Here is a 22,112-nt window from a genome sequence, read left to right on the forward strand (position 1 = left end):
ATGACTTTCTCTATAACATAAAAATTATGTCTAATATATGTGGAGTTGTTTTCTTTCCTCAGTTAGTGGCACTCCTCTCAATTTCCAATTCTTCCTGTTCTTTTGTCCTTTATTAGCACCTGTCATTAAATACTGTTGATTCTTTTTAAACAATGTCCAGTCTTTGGATAACAACAGGCTGTGGCCCTAAATTCACCTCCTGACTAGACTGTAATGAGCCCCTCTGGCTTTTTCTAGGCAGTACAAGGCAGGAAGACTTTCCCTCAGGTGCGTTAATTTTTTTTTTATATTTTAAAACAATTTTGAGTTCCAAATTCTCTCCCTCCCTCCAGCCCCTCCCCCACTCATTTGAGAAAACAAGCAATATGATACCCATTATACATGTGAAGTCATGCAAAACATTTCCATATTAGCCATGTTGCCAAAAAAAAAAGCAATAAATATAAAATGAAAAACAATTTGCACTCAGAGTTCATTAGTTCTCTCTCTGGAGGTGAATAGCATTTTTCATCATGGTCCTTTGGAACTATCTTGGATTGTATTGATCAGAGTAGCTAAGACAATTTTGCTGTTATTGTGTAATAATATTCCCCTGGTTCTGCTCACTTCACTTTGTATCAGTTTAAGTCTTCCCAGATTTTTCTGAAACCACCCTCCTCTTCATTTTTTAGAGCACAATAGTATTCCATCACAATCACATACCATAACTTTTTCAGCCGTTCTCCAATTAACGAGTATTCCCTTGATTTCCACTTCTTTGCCACCACAAAAAAAAAAACAAAAACAAAAACCAAAAACAAACAGCTGCTATAAATATTTTTGTACAAATAGGTCCTTTTTGTTTTCCTTTAATCTCTTTGGGATACAAACCTAGTAATGGTAATGCTGGGTCAAAGGGGATGCCCCTTTTTTAGCCCTTTTAGTATAATCCCAAACTGCTCTACAGAATGATTAGATCAGTTCACAACTTACTGATAGGTATGAGGTGGTACCTCAATTATTTTAACTTGCATTTTTTCATGTGACTGTAGATAGCTCTGATTTCTTCTGAAAACTGCCTGTTCATATCTTTTGACCATTTATCAAATGGGAATGTTTCTTATTTTTTGCAAATTTGATTCAGTTACCTATATATTTGAGAAATGAGGCCTTTATCAGAGAAACTTGCTATAGAAATCCCCTCCCCACCCCAGTTTCCTGCTATTCTTCTAGTTTTGGCTGCATTGATTTTGTTTGTGCAGACCATTTTTAATTTCACATAATCACAATTATCCATTTTACCTCCCATGGTCCTGTCTATTTCCTGTTTGGTCATAAATTCTCCCCTTATTCATAGCTCTGACAGGTAATCTTTCCTGTGCTCCCTTAATTTGTTTATGATAGCACCCTTTTATGTCTACATCATGTACTCATCTTGACTTTATCTTGGTGTTAGATGTTCTGTGCCTAGTTTCTGCCAGATTACTTTCCAGTTTTCCCAGCAGTTTTTGTCAAATAGAGTTCTTCTTTCAAAAGCTTAGATGGGTTTATCAAAACACTAGATTACTTCAACTGCATTTTATAACACCATACTCTCTTCTTAGAATTGGGAGATTATTATTAATTACCACTCATCTTAATCAGGACTAAGACATTTAATCTTATTAAAACTTTTTTTCCCAAGTAATAAGTATTTTTGTAAATGAATCTGCCCCTCCCATTACTTCTGCCCCTGCATTGAGGTAATTTTTAAAACCCCAACTCAAAAAATAAATTCTTCAATACATCTCTATATAGTCCAGCAAAACAAATTCTCTCTTTTGGACTTGCAACTTATCATTGCATTCATTAGAGTTATAAAGTCTTTCAATGTCTTCTTTCATTTCAAATTTTCTTTTCCTCTATATCATTTTCTTTTCCTTTATATCATTGTCATTGTATAAATTGTTCTGGTTCTGCTCACTCCTCTCTGTATCACTTCATAAAACTCTTACCAGTTTCCTCTAAATTGTTCTTTTCATTACTTCTCTTGTTGTTCAGATGTGTCTAACCCTTTGTGACCCCATTTGGGGTTTTCTTGGCAAAGATACTGAAGTGGTTTACCATTTCCTTCTTCAGCTCATTTTACAGATGAGGAAACTGGGGCAAATAGGGTAAAGTGACTTGGCCAGGGTCACACAACTATTAAGTATCTGAAGGCTAATTTGAACTCAGGTCTTCCTGACTCCAGGCCCAGCACTCCTACTATGCCACCTAGCTGCCTTGAAATTTTTTTGTTGTTCAGTCATTCCAGTCTTGTCTGGCTTTTCATGACTCCATTTGGAGTTTTCTTGGCAAAGATACTGGAGTGGTTTTGCCATTTCCTACTTTGTCATTATTTCTTATAGCACAGTAACTGTTGTATTACATTTATGTACCACCATTTCTCTAGCCATTCCTCAACAGGAATGCCCTATTCCTATTTCCAATTTGGGGGAGCAAAAAAGAGATGCTATAAATATTTTTGTACATATCAGTCTTTTTCTTCTTTGATTTATTTGGTTCCTAGACCTAGTAGTGGTATTGCAGGGTCAGAGAATATGTACAGTTTAATAACTTTCTGGGCATAAATCCAAATTGCTTTCCAGAATGGCTGGACCAATTCATAACTCCATCAACAGTGTGCTTGTTTTCCCAGAGTCCTTCCAACATTTGTCATTTTTCTCTTTTGTCATTGTTGTCAATACGTTAGGTATTGACAGGTAGTGCTTTAATTTTCGTTTCTCTATTGATGATTTAGAGCTTTTCATATGATTGTTGATAGTTTGGTTTTCTTCCTTTGAAAACTGTGTGTTCTGTATTTTGACCATTTATCAATTGGGGAATGGCTTATAGACACTTATTATGCTCTCCATTTTCACCCTTAAAATTTCATCACCTACTCTCCAAAATAGTCAAGTGACATTATGTCTCTTTTGATCCTTGCAGTGATTTAATCTGTTTCCCCACAGATCCCCACTAATGATGTAGATGAGTAATTTTGCTGTCATTTTGTTTTGTAGTTTCCTGGGGCACAGAGAAGTTAATTGATAGTCATATTGTTAGGATGTATCAGAGGCAGTATTTGAACCCAGGTCTTTACTCCAACCTTACTTCAAGTCCTCACTGCAATTACAGGTGAATATACTGAGGCAGAGGCTAACTGACTTATCTAGGGGCATACTATCCACTACCTCATTCATTCCTTTCATTGGTTATACTGTGCCAGAGCTGACATTTTTCAAAGAGCCAAAACCATCTTCACTATTAACTCTCAGGAGGGCTGTTACTCCATTATAAAGTAGAACAATTTACCTGCCTCATGGTACCCCACTGAGATACTATTGGGACCTCATTGACTTTGTGATCTCCCTAATGTGGGTCTTCTGGTCGTCTAGGTTAGATCCTATTCATGCCTTTCCATCATGTATATCTTCTCATGAATCTTCCATAATGAATAGATCTGACATTCATTCGTAGATTCAACTTCATTCTCCTAACAGTTACATATAGAGATGATTGACATGACATCCAGCTGGGTCATTGTAACAGTAAGCACCCTGACATACACAAGGGGACCTGCTGTCACAGGTTCTTAGGTCTACTTTTCTAAAAGGAAAGGCAGCTTTGGAGGGGTCAACAATCACTTTAATCAAGCACATGTATCATTCATTTAGTTCAGGGGAAAACGTCAGCGCTCTGAACTTCAGACAAAATACAGAGAAATCTAAATTAACAGACAGTGCTTCCAAACTGCCTGACAGTAAGCAATACATATATCACAAATCAACAGACAGATGCAACTGCCTGACCATACATACATAGTTACCAGAGAGGGAAGCACTAACATGTGGGTTTTCAAAGCTGGAGAGCTGCTTAACAGCTTGCCAGAGTCATTTGGCTCACAAACGTTCTTCCAAAACTAAGTTCCCAAAATAAAAACCTCATCTCGGAGTCTTTATACACTTTTTATAGCCAGAGGGCATCACAACCCTTGAGAACCCAGTGCCTCATTAACAAAAGGTGTGGACCTTCCTACAAATCTTCCCAGGACCATTAATGGGTGGGGAAGATTGTGTTATTCAATCAGAGGTACTTGATTATACTAAAACAAAAACAGCAAAAGATCCGTACTCTGCTTGCTGTCACAGTCATCTTGCCATCTGCCCAGGCAACCCAGCTTCTCCTGACCTGTAGTAGCATCGTATACATATGATTTCTAGAATCTATGCCCCAAATCCCCCTTATTAGGAAGTTACTCTGTTTAGTTTTAGAACTCTCATCCTGGGGCTGAGCCACGTTGAATGAGTTTAAACTTTCGTAACCCACTATAATCTCAGACAAAACCATCTCAGACGAGACAGGATGATTCACATCCCATCCCATCCCATCCACCCACCCTCCCAGGTCATCTTGCCATCTGCTCTACTAACTACATGCATGTCGTGTTCCCCACCCCTGCTGCCCCCTTCTATCTCTTTGTCTTTATGGACACAGTAATGCAATCAACAGTACCATTTCTTTTGGAAAGGATGTGTCAGCTGACTGCCCTATAAGACTCCCTCAAACTCAAATTCCTATCCCTGGCCACCATTCTTCTATACTTATGGTCTGCTTTATTAGAATGTAAGTCAGGGACTGTCTCATTTCTTATATTCTCAGAGCTTTGTATAGTGCTTGGTACATAGTAAATGCTTGATAAATACTTTTTCATTTATTAATGGGAAGGTATCTTGATTGTTTGGTAGTTGTCAGTCTCCTCTTGCTTACCTTATTTTTTATGAATACTGTCATTGATTTTCCAGACCAAAGTATTAGCCTGTCAAGATCCTTCTGGATCCTGTCACCCCATATGTTAGCCATCTCTTCTAGCTTTGTGTCAACTGAGAATTCAATAAGAATGTATGTAGAACCTTTATCCAGGTAGCATAGGATCAGACACAGGTCCTTGGGACACCACTGGAGATCTCATTCCAAGTTGATATCAGTGTCTTTGATGACTACACTTTGGGGTAAGTCATTCAACCAGGACATTCAGATCATCTAAATGTATTCTCATCTTGATGGCATCTGAATTTCCATTGCCTTTCTACTATCTTTTGGAAGAACTTCTTCTATGATGATATGCATGATACACAAGTAGATAAGCTTCTGTGTAATTTGTAAGCATTTGGCCTCATTTTCTTAAGCCTGAGCCATATTTTGCACCATATTTTTCAATCCTTTCCTGTGTCTGCCTGTTTTGTTTTGGAGGAGCTCAACAATTTTCTGAAGAAATCCTATATAATGTCTCTTGCTTCAATTTAGAAGGAAATTACAAAATTTAATAGGAATTAAGTATTATATAAAGTATAAAGTATTATACTTGGTTCATAAGTATGGGATGAAGGAAGCATGGCCAGGTAACAATGTGACCTCCAGTTTCCTCATCCATAAAATGAGAAGGGTTAGACTAGGTAACATCAAGGTCTTTTCCAGAGCAGTGTTCTGTGATTCTGTGATCTGGATTTCACAACATGACATGGCAACTAAAAAACCTGTGGCACCCTCAGGCTGCAAGCTGTGTTAATTTCCTTGAGCCCCCTTATTCATGTGGAAAATGAGGAGGGTTTGGTGACATGGTCTCTGAGGTCACTTCCAGCTCTAAGTCTGTGATCCTGTAATTTCCCTGAATAGAAGATTCCTTTGAAAAACAAGGGTGGTGATAATTCCACCATGCTCCCTGGTTTAGAGAATATCACATTTTATACCAAGTCAGAGAGCATCCAGATGAGTACAACAGTATGGACAGAGGCCTGGGGAATAATACTATAAGAGAATTTGTTGAAGGGATGGAGGGGAATGGAATTTAATGTGGGGAAGAGAAGAATTGAAGGACATAATTACCATCTTTAGCTATATAGAATGTTAGATGAAAGGATTAAATTCATTTTGCTTGACCCCCAAGGCCAGAACTAAGGTAACAGCTAGGAGAAGTTGGTGAGTGGCAGAGTATGACTTGACGTAAGGAAAAGGTATGAATTTTCTGAGGCAGGTAGGTGGTGCTACAGTGAATAAAGCGCTGGGTCTGGAGTCAGGAAGACTTGAATTCAAATGTAACCTCACACACTCACTAGCTGTGTGACTCTGGGTAAGTCACTTCATCTCTGTTTGCCTCAATCCAATGGAGAAGGAAATGGCAAACCACTCTAGTATCTTTGCCTAGAAAACCCCATACAGGGTCACAAAGAGTCAAGTATGACTAAACAATTAAACGATAACAACAATGAATTCTTCAGTGCTAGTGGTATTCAGTAGAGGCAGGATTACCAGTTCTTCAGGGTGATTATTGAAGGGTATTCCTGTTTATGGACAGGTTGGACTAGATGACCTCTCAAGATACTCTGATAGTCTCCATTCCTGCCTTTTTAGAGTCTGTGACTACCCTCCTCTCCTGGGGTAGGTGTGGGGGTAGAAGGGAGAAATAGACCCACTAGAGCTACATTTTATCTGTTCAGAGTTTGATCTGCCACTTACAGAATGTCTTCAGATGACTTTTTTTGGAGTCCTAATACTTACAGTGTGTCTGTGTGGGCGTGTGTGTGTACACACGCCCACACACACACACCTCTAATACTAATATTTGCTATTTATAATGCTAATACTATATTCTAAATACTAATAGATGTCTCTAGCCATTTCTTCTTTGTCTGTCCTTTGCTGTCTTCTCACCACTTGAGGTATTCATATAGTCCGATTTACATTTGGATTTTTCCAAAAGCAGTTATTTTCCTCACTTTGTAAGTTGACTCATGTTGTCTTCTGTTGCAGATTTTAATCACAGAAGAAATAAATATTCATCTTAAAATAGAAGGCCTGTAAGTATTGGAATTATTTAAATGTTCTGTTTGCCTTTTTAAATGACAAATTAAGAATTTCATCTACTTTTTTATTTAAAAATATATTTTATTTCTTTTCCAATTACATGGAAGAACAATTTTTAACTTTCATTTTAAAAAAATTTTGAGTTCTAAATACTCTCCCTTCCTTTTTCTACTCCCCCCTCATTGAGAAGCCAAGCAATGTGATATAGGTCATACATGTTTAGTCATGCAAACATATTTCCATATTAGGCACGTTGTGAAAGAAAATAGACCACCCTCCCCCCCCCAAAAAAAGAACCAAGGAAAAAAAAGTAAAAGAAAATATGCTTCAATCTGCATTCTCTGGAAGTGAACAGTATTTTTCATTATAAGTCCTTTGGAATTGTCTTGGATTATTGTATTGCTGAAAATAATTAAATCATTTGGCTAATCATTGTACAGTATTGCTGTTACTGTCTCCAATGTTCCCCTGGATCTGCTCACTTCACTTTATATTAGTTCATCTAAGTCTTTCCAGGTTTTTCTAAAAGCATCCTGCTTATCATTTCTTTTTTTTGTATTTAATATTTTTTCCCAATTACATGTCAAGACAATTTTTAACATTTTTACAAGATTTTGAGTTCCGAAATTTTATCCCTTCAACTTTTCTGAAAATGGTAGGTAATTTGATATAGGTTATACATGTGCTATCATGCAAAATATATTTCAATATTAGTCAGAGTTGTGAAAGAAGAAACAGATAAAAAGGAAAAGAAACGAAAAAGAATAAAGTAAGTAAATAAAATATGCTTCAATCTGCATTAAGAGTCTTTATCTGGATGTAGATAGCTTTTTCCTTCATGAGTCCTTTGTACTTGTGTTGGATCATTGTGTTGCTGAGAAGAGCTGAGTCATTTATAGTTGATCATCATGCAGAGTTGCTGATACTGTGTACAATGTTTTGCTGCTTCTGCTCATTTCACTTTGCATCAGTTCACACAAGTCTTTCCATGTTTTTTCTGTAATCTGCCTGTTTATGCTTCTCTTGGATCTTGATATTGGAAATCAGGTTTTTTTGGCTTAATTCTGATCTTCTCCTTATGAAAGCTTGAAATCCTTCTATTTCATTGAATAGCCATTTTTTGCCTTAATGTATTATTGTGCTTAATTTTGCCAGGGAAGTGATTGGTTGTAATCCTAGCTCCTTTGCCTTCTGGAATATCATATTCCATGACCTCTGATATTTTAATGTTGCAGCTGCTAAGTTCTGTGTTTTCCTGACTGTCACTTCACTCTCCAATATTTGAATTGTTTCTTTCTGGCCACTTGCAGTATTTTTTCCTCAACCTGATAATTCTGAAATTTGGCTATAATGTTCCTTGGTGTTTTTATTTTGGGATCTCTTTCTTGAGGTGATTGATGGATTCTTCCAATGCCTATTTTGCTCTCTGGTTCCAGGATATCAGGGCAGTTTTCCTTGATAATTTTTTAAAATTTATTTATTTAACTTTTAACATTCATTTTCACAAAATTTTGGGTTACAAATTTTCTCCCCTTTTATCCCCTCTCCGCCCAAACACCAAGCATTCTAATTGCCCCCATGACCAATCTGCTCTCTCTTCTATCATCCCTCTCTGCCCTTGTCTCCATCTTCTCTTTTGTCCTGTAGGGCCAGATAGCTTTCTATACCCCTTTACCTGTATTTCTTATTTCCTAGTGGCAAGAACATTACTCGACAGTTGAACCTAACACTTTGAGTTCCAACTTCTTCACCTCCCTCCCTCCCCACCCCTTCCCTTTGGAAGGCAAGCAATTCAATATAGGCCAAATCTGTGTAGTTTTGCAAATGACTTCCATAATAGTTGTGTTGTATAGGACTAACTATATTTCCCTCCATCCTATCCTGTCCCCCATTACTTCTATTCTCTTTTGATCCTATCCCTCCCCATGAGTGTCGACCTCAAATTGTACTCTCCTCCCCTTCCTTCCCTTCTATCATCCCCCCCACCCTTCTTGTCCCCTTATCCCCCACTTTCCTGTATTGTGAGATAGGTTTTCCTACCAAAATGAGTGTGCATTTTATTCTTTCCTTTAGTGGAATGTGATGAGAGTAGACTTCATGTTTTTCTCTCACCTCCCCTCTTTATCCCTCCACTAATGAGTCTTTTGCTTGCCTCTTTTATGAGAGATAATTTGCCCCATTCAATTTCTCCCTTTCTCCTCCCAATATATTTCTCTCTCACTGCTTGATTTCATTTTTTTAAGATATGATCCCATCCTCTTCAATTCACTCTGTGCACTCTGTCTCTATGTGTGTGTGCATGTGCGTGTGCATGTGTGTGTATGTAATCCCACCCAGTACCCAGATACTGAAATGTCTCAAGAGTTACAAATATTGTCTTTCCATGTAGGAATGTAAACAGTTCAGCTTTAGTAAGTCCCTTATGACTTCTCTTTGCTGTTCACCTTTTCATGCTTCTCTTCATTCTTGTGTTTGAAAGTCAAATTTTCTTTTCAGCTCTGGTCTTTTCATCAAGAATGCTTGAAAATCCTCTATTTCATTGAAAGACCAATTTTTCCCCTGAAGTATTATACTCAGTTTTGCTGGGTAGGTGATTCTTGGTTTTAGTCCTAGTTCCTTTGACTTTTGGAATATCCTATTCCATGCCCTTCGATCCCTTAATGTAGAGGCTGCTAGATCTTGTGTTATCCTGATTGTATTTCCACAATACTTGAATTGTTTCTTTCTAGCTGCTTGCAATATTTTCTCCTTGACCTGGGAACTCTGGAATTTGGCCACAATGTTCCTAGGAGTTTCTCTTTTTGGATCTCTTTCAGGCGGTGTTCTGTGGATTCCTTGAATATTTATTTTGCCCTCTGGTTCTAGAATCTCAGGGCAGTTTTCCTTGATAATTTCATGAAAGATGATGTCTAGACTCTTCTTTTGATCATGGCTTTCAGGTAGTCCCATAATTTTTAAATTGTCTCTACTGGATCTATTTTCCAGGTCTGTTGTTTTTCCAGTGAGATATTTCACATTATCTTCCATTTTTCCATTCTTCTCTCTTTGTTCTGTGATTTCTTGGTTTCGCATAAAGTCATTAGCCTCCATCTGTGCCATTCTAATTTTGAAAGAACTATTTTCTTCAGTGAGCTTTTGAATCTCCTTTTCCATTTGGCTAATTCTGCTTTTGAAAGCATTCTTCTCCTCATTGGCTTTTTGAACCTCTTTTGCCAATTGAGTTAGGCTAGTTTTCAAGGTGTTAATTTCTTCAACATTTTTTTGGGTCTCCTTTAGCAGGGAGCTGATCTGCTGTTCATGCTTTGACTTCATGTCTCTCATTTCTCTTCCCAGTTTTTCCTCCACCTCTCTAACTTGATTTTCAAAATTCTTTTTGAGCTCTTCCATGGCCTGAGCCCATTGGGTGGGCTGGGACACAGAAGCCTTGATTTCTGTGTCTTTGCCTGATGGTAAGCATTGTTCTTCCTCATCAGAAAGGAAGGGAGGAAATGCCTGTTCTCCAAGAAAGTAGCCTTCTATAGTCTTATTTCTTTTCCCTTTTCTGGGCATTTTCCCAGCCAGTGACTTGACCTCTGAATATTCTCCTCACACCCACCATGCCTCCTGATCCTCCCAGCCAGCGTTTGGGGTCTGAGATTCAAATGCTGCTTCCAGCCTTAGGGCTTTTGGCGGGGGCAGGGCTGCTATTCAGTGTGGGATTATGTTCAGGTGGTCAGGTCAGGGCAGGGCCGCCTCTCAGGCTCAGTTCCCTCAGGGGGTTTATGCACAGACCTTCCCCAATGGATCCAGCTCCCGCCCCCCTGGGGAGCCCCTGTCTGCAGCCACCTCTCAGCTTCTACCTCCCAGGGGGGCCTGAGTTATGGGGGCACCCCACTCCCCTCTCAACCCGTCAAAGAGACTCTCTCACCAACCCCCATCACCTGTGGGTGGAGGGACTTGTGCGGCCGCTGGAGATCCCGTCCCTGAAGCCTGCTCGGGATCTGTACCTCTCAGTGCCGCCGATAATTTCTTGAAAGAGGCTGTCTAGGTCCTCCTTTTGATTACGTCTTTAATGTAGTCCAGTGATTTTGACATTGTATCTCCTGGATCTATTTTCCAGATCAGTTGTATTTTACATTTTCTTCTATTTGTTTCATTCTTTTGAATTTGTTTGCTTGATTCTTAATGTCTCAGAGTCATTAGCTTGTACTTGCCCACTTCTAACTTTTAATTTAAGAGTTGTTTTCCTTGATTAGCTTTTGTACTTTCTTTTATATTTAGCCAATTGTATTTAAGAAGTTGTTTTCTTCAGTGGATTTTTGTGTTTTCTTCTCCATTTGGTCAATTCTGCTTTTTAAGCAATTGTTTTTTTTTTTCCAAGCTGTTGACTCTTTTTTCCATAATTCTCTTGCATAACTCTCATTTCTTTTCCCAGTTTTTCTTCTGCCTCTCCTATAGGATTTTTAAGCTCCTTTTTTCAGGTCTTCTATGAGTTCTTTCTGGGTTTGAGACCACTTCCTAGTGCTGGGGTCTGGCATGTGCTGAGGCCAGTGGGGTGTTGTTTCTGCATTTCTCTGGGGCAACACTAAAGCATATGGTGGTCTAGCCACCAGAGGTTGCCTGTTTGTCCAGGGCTACGCTGAAGCACATGGTGGTTCTCAGACTCATATACCTCTTTAGAAATGTAGTTATGTTTACAGAGGTTCTGATGATTTTTTTAACATCTAAAGTAATCCAGATATTTATGGTAGCTTATCCAATTGACAATATTTCCAAGAGTGAAAATGTCTCTTTGCTGTAACTTGTTTAAAAGTTGTACATGAGTGTTACAGAGCAAAAGGCTTGGCCAAGTACATATAAAGACTTATGCTGGTAGTAAGATGAAACTGGTGATTTCTTTCTGTTTGCTGGAGGTACAGATATGACTGGCTGATTCTCAGGTTAGTTTAAACTTCTTTATGACCTTTAGAAATTCAAACATGAGCCTGCTTAACTCTCAGTGCTTTTGTTCATAATGTAGAATTGCAGACATGAACTTTTCAGCAGAGCCAATAGAGAAGAGTTCCAAGATGCAACACTGAGATTGCTATACTTGAATCATTAAATTCAGATGTGTTTAATACCCTCAGCAGGCTGGAGTTCTGGTAACTAGGAATAGTTGCTAAATGATGTTAGAATTCTTCCATGATGCATGGCTGGTCACATCCCTCAAACTCATTCCCCATCACCAGCAGAATGAAGTAGTCTTGGAGTCTCACCTCTTCTGTTGACTTACCCAGAATGGGCTTATAAAGAGCTGAAAACCAACTTGAGATATCCAAAGAAGAAAGGCAACAATAATCTCCACAGACATATGGTTTCTAGGAAGATTGAAGTCAGTTTGATTAAGCTGCTGCTATATACAGGATTTCATGGCCCAAACTGTGGTATAAAGGAGAGTATTTAGGTTCTGCTGCTCAACACTTGCTTGGTCTTGGGTCTGGTTCTTCAGTTCTCTACATCTCATTTGAGTTGAGCAACTCAAAGGGGCTTGGTTCTTCATCTCTAAGGTCCCTTCCATTCTGTGATTTTTTAATCTCCTCTTGAACTGCAATGTGGTTTTGAACTTCATCTTCCCCTTTTTCTCTGTCACCTCACCAAAAAAGCCTTTTAAACAATACCACACAATTGCCTATCCCTCTTCCCTCCCTCCCTAGGAGCCACTTTCTCCAGGCAGAGAAGGCCTGAGCCAGACAGACAATGAGCTTAGAGAGAGAACATCTCTCCTGAGGCGTTAAGTCATCGACAGTCTCAAAACTGATACTTTTCAGCTACAGTAAGGAGTGAGGGGACAGTAGAGAATCTGGATAACTGAATTTTCTTCCAAATTTGGTCTTAATTTGGGTTTTGTTAAGTGAACTTTTTTCTTTTTCAGAGGCAGGGGTGGTCCACTTTTGATTTCATTGGTGATGGGAAGTCTGAGGGAGGAAAATCCCTCTACCAGTGCAGACCCACAACTATTCTGCAGTTTAGACTCTTAGTGAGTTGCTGGGTCACTCTGAAGTGAGTGACTTCCCAAGTACCACACAGACAGTATGTGTCAAAGGCTGAATTTGAACCTAGGTCTACCTGACTCTAAGACCAGCTCATTGCCTTGCATTTCATTAAGAATTGTTCATTCTTAGAATGCTGGACATTATCATTTTGACATTTTAAGTACAAAAATTAATTTTCAATGCTCTTTTGAGAGTATTTGTACCATTGTTCCTCTCTCCATTAGTATTGAGAATTGGCTGAATATGGGTGTGAGATTCTGCCTCTTAACAAATAAAAGATTTTTCTGGATTACTTTTATCTACCTCACTTCTTAGGCATATTTTTTCATTTTTATCCCCTTGTGTACTTTTAAAAATCTATTTTTCAACTAGAAATTTTTTGTCCCTTCCCCCCAGCTAAAAAAAAAAAGGGAAAAAACCCAAACCTTGTAACATATGCATAGTCAAGCAAAATAAGTTCCCACATTTGCCATGGCCAAAAAAAACGTGTACCTCCTTTTGCACCCCAAGGCCATCCACTTTCTGGTAGAGGGTGAGTAACATGGTCCTTCCTCTGGTCCTCTAGATTTGTGTTTTATCAGAGTACTTAAGTATTTCAAAGTTATTTATCTTTGCAGTGTTCTTGTGATTGTTATTTAAATTTTTCTCTGGGTTCTACTCACTTCCCTTTGCATCAGTTCATACAGGTCTTCCTAGGTTTGCTAAAACTATCCTTTTCATCAATTCTTATAGCATGTTATAGTATTACATTCATATAGCATTATTTTTTCAGTCATTTTCCTTACTCTGTAGTTCTTTGGCACTACAAAAAGAGCTGTTATAAATAATTTTGTACATATGAGTCATTTTCTCTTTCTTTGATCTCTTCGAGATATAAGCCCACCACTAGTTATACTGGGTCAGAGGCTACACACAGCTTAGTGATTTTTTGCGGGTGTGTGTCGGGGGGGAGGGGGGCATCATTCCGAATTGCTTTCCAGAATGACTAGACCAATGCAGAGCTCCACCCAAAGTGTGTCAATGTGTTTTGTTTTCCCATAGCCCCTCAACATTTGCCATTTTCATTTTGTTAATATTGCCAGTCTGGTGGGTAAAGGGGCAGAACCACAAAGTTGCTTTAGTTTATTACATTTCTCCAATTATTAGTGAGCTGGAACATTTTTTTATAGGGCTATTCGTAGCTTAGGCTTCTTGCCTTGAAAACTACCTGTTCATGTACTTTAACCATTTATCAATTGGGGAATGGCTCTTACTCCTAAACATATTTTTTTACATTAGATGACAGTACAAAATCACCAGAAATACTTCTCATAACATAATTCTTTAGGACTGAGCTAACAGTGACAATAATGATGTCAGCAATGGTGATAATAATAGCTGATATTTATATAGTTGCTAAATGCTTTAAAATTATTATCTCATTTGATTCTCAACAACCCTGGGAGGTATTTGCTATCATTATCCTCATTTTACAGATGAGGAAATGAAGCACATAGAGATTAAGTGCCTGGGGTCATACAGCTAGTGTCTAAGATTGGTGTTCTGACCCAGGTCTGGCACTCTGTATACTATAGCGCCATCTAGCTGGGAGTGGGTGACAACAGGATGCCCAAAGAATAGTTTAAATCATGTTTTTTTTTGGAAACTGTACTAGCAGAGAACTAGCTTCTTATGTAATGACCAGAAAGCGAATGCTTCCTCTCATAGCAAATACGTACAGTTTGCCTATCAAGTTAATTTCCATTGCCCCAGTTTTCCTGCTCTCTTTCATGATAAAATCTGACTTGCTCCTATGGCAGTAAAGACATGAAGATCTTCCCCCCCCCCCCCCCCCCCCCCATGGCATGCTGGATATTATAGTTTACGAGTAGGTGTGTGTGTGTGTGTGTGTGTGTGTGTGTGTGTGTGTGTGTGTGTGTGTGTGTGTTCGTTCTCATATTGGTTCATTTTCCCATTTCTTGTATCTCCTCTCCACCATCATCTGTCTTCCTTCTCTTCTAAACCATGCCTATTTCTTCAGTGCCTATCCATTCCCAGATTCCATACTTTTAAACATCAGCACTTTGTCCCCCTCCTTTTTGTCTTTTAATTTTAAAATTGGTTCAATAGAGTTAGGCTGTAATGTCTCAAATCCCCTGTAGGTGTCACCAATTGACATTTATCTTTTAGTTTAATTCAAACATTTATTAAGCATCTACCATATATATAAGAAGTCATGGTTGGTGCTGGAGATACAAAAAAAAAAATAACTCCTATTGTCAAGAAGCTTATATTCTACTACAGGATGCAACATGTAACAGGTTAAAACAAGATATTTTGAGAAGGGAAAGAGCACAAAGAAACAACTAGAGAGGCTCGGGAAAAGTTTTCCATAGGAAGTGGTACCTCTGCTGAGTTTGGCTTCTAGTAGGCAGGGGTGATGGAGTGCATCCTGGGTATGAGGGACAGCCTTTGCTGAGGCAGGTAGATGAAATGGAATACCAAGCTGCAGGCCCATTTGGGCTGGAACGTAGAGCATATAAAGAGAGAGGCATTATCCGAAAGAATTCTAGAGAAGTAGGTTGGAATCATTGGGAAGAACTTTCCATACTCTCCTGAAGGGCTTATTATGTGTTATCATAGAAGCAAGAGGCAGTCACTGAAAATTATTGAGTAGGGTGAGACTTATTTTGGCCTCCATGAGGAAGATGAAATGTAGAGGTAAGAAAGTGCAAACAGGAAGACAATTAAGAAAACTGAAAACAAATAAATTAAATTAAGAAAAAAAGGCAATCGGTCTATTGTAATAGACCAAGGGGCATCTTAGGTGGTGCCACAGTGCATGGAGCACTGGGTCTGAAGTCAGGAAACTCATTTTCCTGAGTTAAAATCTGGCCTCAGATACTTAGTAGCCGTATGATCCTGGGCAAGTGACCACTGCTCACCAAGAAGTTTAGCAGCAAGGACAGAGGCCCTTGTTTCTAGTATGTCTGGAAGGCAAGGGGAATCTGGCAGTCATCCTCATCAGAGAAGGACATAAGGCAATGCTGAGTGAATGGAGAGCTGGCCTTGGAGCCAACAGGACCTGAGTTCAAATCTCCCCTCTGACGCAGCCTGGCTGCGAAACCCCACCAAGGCTATAGAGGGCAGAGAAAGTGCTGACCTGGATTGGGAGGAGATTTTTTTCCAGGAGTTCCCCATATCAATGAAATCACAGGTCCAGGCCCTCTCCCCAACAGATAATGCCCTGGGTTTGTGTCTCTGCCAGTACCTAGTTACAGCCAGAGAAGTACCAAGTGCAGGCTGGTTTGCCTTCTAGAGAAGAAGGTGCAGGGACTTGAGATACCTCCCTCTACCCCAGGTTAGTAGGGAGAATGAAGTACTTTTCCTCTGTAAAGGGAGGATCTGATCTTTGTGGGTTGCCCAAGTAGCTTACAATGGGTATCTTGTGGGAGTGTTGGAACTGACAGGGCCAACTGAACTGCATTTCATCTGCAAGATGGACAGCTAGGTGGCTCAGGATAGAGTGCCAAAGATTCATCTTTGTGAATTCCAATCTGGCCTCAGACACTTCCTAGCTGTGTGACCCTGGGCAAGTTACTTCACCCTGTTTGCTTCAGTTTCCTCATGTATAAAATGAGCTGGAGAAGGAAATGGCAAACCACTGCAGTATATCTGCCAAGAAAACCCTGAATGTGATCATAGAGAGTCAGCATGACTGAAATGACTGAATAACAACAAATAGTTCAGGCAAGAGGTGATGAGAGCCAGAACTAGGATGGTGTCCATGTGAGTGGAGAGGAAAGATGGAAGAGACATCTTGACACAATAAAACGGGGCTACTGATTGGCTCTAGGGGATGAGGGAGGAAGGCAAGATGGTACAGTGGAAAGAGCATTGCCTCAGAAATTCAACACCAATCTCTGCTACTTACTACCTGTGTGACTGGGGACCAATCATTTAGCTTCTCAAGAGTTCAGTATCTTTATTTAAAATGAAGGAGGTGAACTAAGTGGCTTCTGAGGTCTCTTCTAGTCTTAGATCAATAATCATAGGAAAGTAATGAATACAGCATGAGTCTGAGGTTGTGAATTTGAATGACTAGAAGATAGTGCTACTCAACAAAAATATGCAGATTTGGTGGGAGAACATGTTGAGAAGAAAGAGAAGTCCTGTTTTGAACATGTTAAGTCTGAGATATTTATGAGATCTTCAAATGGAAATAGCCAACAGGCATTCAACACTGTTCAGATAGACTAAAGAAAAGAGGTTTGGCTAGAATCTATATATGTGGGAATCATCAACATAGAGGGATTCATTGAATCTATAGGGCAGATGATCTCAAGAAAGAAAAGCACACAGGAGAAATCGCTGGGGAATACTCACTGTTAAAGGGTGGCAGATGGCAGATGGGTAGCCAGCACAGGAGTCTGAACAGGTCAGTAAGAGGAGATCCAAGTGAGACCAGAGTCCTGGAAGCCAAGGAAAGGGAGAGCAGAAGGTGACCTACAAGGAACTCAAGCAGGGTTACTAGTGAGAAAAGGCCATTGGATCTAGCAGTTAGGAGATATTTGTATCTCTTGGTGCCTAGCATGGCACATTATATGTATTCAATACCTAATAAATGTTTAATGAATAATATAACAAATGCTTTCTGAATATGTTTACATTTTAAATTTTCTCAGAAGCAAAGCTTTGTTTTATATAAAAATGAAATAATGTGTTCTTACGTAAATTTTGCAAGTTTGACATTCCATATATTGCCTTTACCTAGAAGAAAGAATGCCTGGGTACCTGTATGTACTTGTACACAATATAGGTGGAACACGTAGGCACCATTATTACTTTACATATCCGCATCCCACAATATTTCAACATTATAGAGATAGGTTCCTTGTTATACCACTTTGACCTAGAAAACACATACACACACATGCACACACACACACACTCACACACACACATACACACACACAACATTATCTGCTGCATCCTGAGGACATTCTTAAGGCATTCTGGGAAAGGACTCACACCAGAGTGTGAAAGACCACCTTCCACATGGCTGCTGAAGTGCTTTCGTTGCTGGGAAAGGCTGGAAAAAAACTAGCAGGATGGCGACTTCAGGAATTAACGTCACTCAAGGTGATGAAGCAGACAGGCTAGGTTAATCTTGTGGGTTGTAAGACTCTTTTAGTCTGAACTAGCTATAGGCACAAGTAGTATGGTAGTGTATTGATTCCAGTTCCACTATGGGAATGCATGTATTCCTCCTAGGCATTTTCTTTCTTACTTAAAAAAGGTGATATTCTTTATTAGAGAGAATGTTGGTTTAAGGTATTTCTATATAGATTATAGTGGAATCTTGCCTTAGAGTCTAATAATGTCTTGAGTTGCCTGTAACAGCAGCACAGAATGACTGGCAAGATATGATGGGTTCAGTTAGACCCATTGCCTAATGGTTGTAGATATGTTTGTGTTAATACTTTTCATTACTTTGGCGTGGTCACAGTTGATTTTCCAGAGAGAAGAATGTTTCCATTGGGAAACATCACCTATGTTTGAATGTATGTTTAGAGTGCAAATCTTCTCTTGCATATAGCAGTTGAGTTTTCTCTTGAATATTTTGGGTTCCACTGAAAATCTTTACCATGCTTTGTAAAAGAAAATGTGATTTTTTTTTTAACTAAGCACTCCACCCCTTTACAAAATTCTTGGTGATGCAACATGTACTTAGCAACATAATTTGTTTAAGTAAATGGGTATCACTGTCTTACATCTCTTACAACTTCTTATAATGTTTCATTTCAAATTGAGTGAATACCAATTAAATACTTTAGGTCATATGATATATACAAAGTTGGTTTTTCTAAATATGGCATTTTTATCCTCAACTCTTGGTTTTAAAATTATATATATGCTTGCAAAATGTCATATTCAGGGCAAATGAGTTAAAGTTTAATTGCAACCAACACTGCCAGGTCCCACGTTTAACAACATAACATCTTCTTGGCTTTGAGGATGCAATGTCTTTGTTAACCCAGTCAGTTTCTTCAATTTCTCATTCAACTGTAATTGGTGGTGTGTTGCATGCTTGTGGGGAGATGATTTCCTGTTTGAAATCCAAGCTTTGATCAATCAATCTTTGTTGTCTGTTAACCAGAGCTTCATGTAGTAAGTACTAATGCTTGTTTTCTTTGTGACCTAATAAACTCTGTCAGAGGCAACATTGGAAGTAACTGGAATGAATTAGCTATCAGACTTATCTTTAAGACAGAAAAGAAGGAGAATTAAATATTTAGTGATTCATTTCCTAGGAAAACAAAAAAAAATATTCTGGGTTAGATACCATGATATATAGGACAAAGATCAGTATTGATAATTGATGCCAAAATGGTTTCAGTCAATGTCTCCTCTACTCCTGGAGGTGCCAGTATGGCTACATTCACAGGCTGTCACATACAGTCAGCTTCATAAACATGGACACCTAGAACACAAAATGCATCCCTTGAGAATAGGAAGGACTAATGTGACAGACCCTGTGTCACTATCAAGACCCCTGTTGTGCTGAAGAGACTTGTTAGTGTCACTGTCTTAGATATAAGGGGTAACTGCTTTTAAATTCTAAAGTGAGGGATTAGAAGTCTCATGTAGCATAGGACTTGGGTAATCCTTATGCTTTTATAACTTTCTCTGCACAACAGACATTTTTCCAGTTTTATATAACAATGTAACGTGTTTACCTGCATAACCAAAGATGTTAAATGGATTCTATGTAAATTTGGCACAAAGAAAAGATTTTTAAAGTATCTAAAGTTAGATAACTACCCCCAGTCCATAGGGTTTTAATGCATAACGGTACTGTGCCCTCAAATCAGTTACGTATATTTTCAGTTCATTTGAATACACACACACACACACACACACACACACACACACATACCCCTTGTTTGTTCTTTTTGACAACCCTGTGAATTAGATTGGTGTAGGTATTGTTATCATCATTCCTAACTCTCAGATGAGGAAACTGAGACAGAGAAATTGAACAATTTGCCCAACCTATCATAGATAAATTAGTGGAATTGGAATTAGAAAGTAGATCACCTAATTCCTGGTTTGATATTCATTTCCAGGATAGCTTTTAGTTTATTTCGTTCCATCTATTCTATCAATAGGAATTTTTGAGTTCTCATTGGATTGCGAAATTTTCACATGCAGGGTACTCTTCACTTTATGGAGTAGATTTTGTAAAGTAAATCCTCTCTTTTCATTGATTTCACCCCCAGCCCCATCATATCAGAGATATGTTACCATGGACAAAATCTCCCAGTAGATTTGACGGGAAAAAACCTCGGAGAAGGAAGGGGTTAAGATAGTAGGCAGTCCCTACAGCTCCTGGTCTCCTAACACATGCCCCCTAGCAGTTTTCCCCCCCTGCCTGTTATTACCTTTTCACTGCTGTTCCTACACAGCAGGGAGTAATTTCATTCTGAGGGTACCTTCCCAACATCTCATTTGAGGGTCCCCGAACTCTGAATACTTTTAGCAAAGGCCTTTCCTCTTTGGGTCCCCTTCTTTGTCCTGGGAAGGGGAACAACTTTGTAATTTAAAATGCTCAAGTCAAGTTGTGGTGGTTTGGGTTTATGTGTGTTTCAAAAAGGACCTCTCATGTTTTTAGCACTAAAACACAGAAGTAAACATAGGTGCCAGTCTTCAAGGAACTTAAAATGTACTTAGCAAAAGCCCATCTGAGTCCAGAAACTACCCAGGGTAGTCTTTGGGCCCAGCCAAGTGGTAACCCCATAAGGGCCAGGAGCCATTGTGTTCCCAGCGCCTAGCACCCCATGACAATGCTGGGTGATGGCATAGTCACATTCTAGAATGTGCAGCAGAGGATAAAAACTGTAGGAATTCCAGAAAGGGAGAGACTGTTGGAGATGCTTCATGAAGGAGGTGGGCCTTTGAAGGGAAGGGGGGAAGGGATGGGAATAAGCATTTAGATAGTGCCTACTCTGTGCCAGGCACTTCACAAACATTATCTCATTTGATCCCCACAACAGCCCTGGCAGGTAGGTGCTATTGTTACTATTCTAATTTACAGTTGAGGAAACTCAAGTAGATAGAGTTGAAGTGACTCACAGCTAGGAAGTTTCTGGGGCTGGATTTGAGCTCAGGTCCTCCTGACTCCAGGCCTAGCCCTGTGTTCACCCAGCTGCCCTGAAGTCAAGGCTTAGAGAAGTTTGATCTGACATTTGGGGGTGGGGGTGGGGATAGGGACTGTGAGACAGAAACCAGTAATTATGTGAGAACTATAGTATAGTATATATGAGGAGACTGGCTTGAGCAGAGCTGAAGGTTCATGGAGGAAAGGAATGAGAAATAAGGTTGACTGTGGAGGCTGCCAGCCCACCTAGGGCTCTGTACTTGGAATGGACTAGTAGTTCATGATATCATGATAGCTTTAAACTCTCTTAAAGCCATAGCAGAAGTCAGTTTGCCTTCCTTGGCATGAGAGGCTCATTTTAGCACAAGCAGCACTGGTTTTACACTGCTTTATTCCTTCCCTGAGCCTCAGCAGCTTCAGATTGATTATCATGTATCATATCTCATTATTCTGACTGTCTTGAGGCCTGACATGCCCTCTCCAGGCTTGCTTCTTGCTAGGCCCCAACGCTCTGTTCTGCTCAGGCCAGTCTCCTTTTCTCCCTCCCTACCCCCCTCTCCCCCATCTCTCACCCCTGTCCCACCTGCTCCCCCACCTTTCACCCTCACTCCCCACCTGCCACCCCAGCTCTCACCCTGGCCATCCGTCACCCCCACCTGACTCCCCCCTCACCTGACCACCTCTCCCCCATCTCTCACCCCTGCCAGCCCTCCCTTCATCTGTCACCTCACCACCCCTCCCCCACTTGTCACCCCTGCCAGACCCCCACCTCTCACCCATACCACCCCTCTCCCATCTCTCACTTGACCATTTCTCCCCACACCTCTCATTCCTGCCAGCCCTCCCCTCACCCGGTCACCCTGACAACCCTCCCCCCCCCTCACCTGACCACCCCTCCCCCCACCTCTCACCCTGGCCATCCCTCACCCCCACCTGACCCATACCTCTCACACCTGCCAGCCCCTCCCCCCACCTCTCACCTGGCCACCCCTCCCCCTACCTCTCACTCTGACCACCCCTCCCCCCACCTCTCATCCTGGCCATGCCTCACCCCCACCTGACCCATACCTCTCACCCCACCTCTCACACCTGCCAGC

The 22,112-nt window shown here is 40.1% G+C and overlaps 1 protein-coding gene across 8 annotated transcripts in view; it reads left to right on the plus strand.

Annotated features, from left to right (window-relative positions):
• The window catches only part of ACSL4 (acyl-CoA synthetase long chain family member 4), an 82,279-nt gene that overhangs the window by 16,876 nt on the left and 43,291 nt on the right, over window positions 1-22,112 (plus strand). For 7 of the 8 annotated variants that reach the window (XM_072626282.1, XM_072626276.1, XM_072626280.1 and 4 more), the window contains one exon: window positions 6,808-6,854. The gene's annotated coding sequence lies outside the window, so the exon portion shown is untranslated. Of the gene's footprint in view, window positions 1-6,807; window positions 6,855-20,779; window positions 20,805-22,112 lie in introns of those variants that run through there. The other variant, XM_072626278.1, reaches the window with a different exon arrangement.

The sequence above is a fragment of the Notamacropus eugenii genome, chromosome X, assembly GCF_028372415.1.
Source record: "Notamacropus eugenii isolate mMacEug1 chromosome X, mMacEug1.pri_v2, whole genome shotgun sequence".
Taxonomy (NCBI): domain Eukaryota; kingdom Metazoa; phylum Chordata; class Mammalia; order Diprotodontia; family Macropodidae; genus Notamacropus; species Notamacropus eugenii.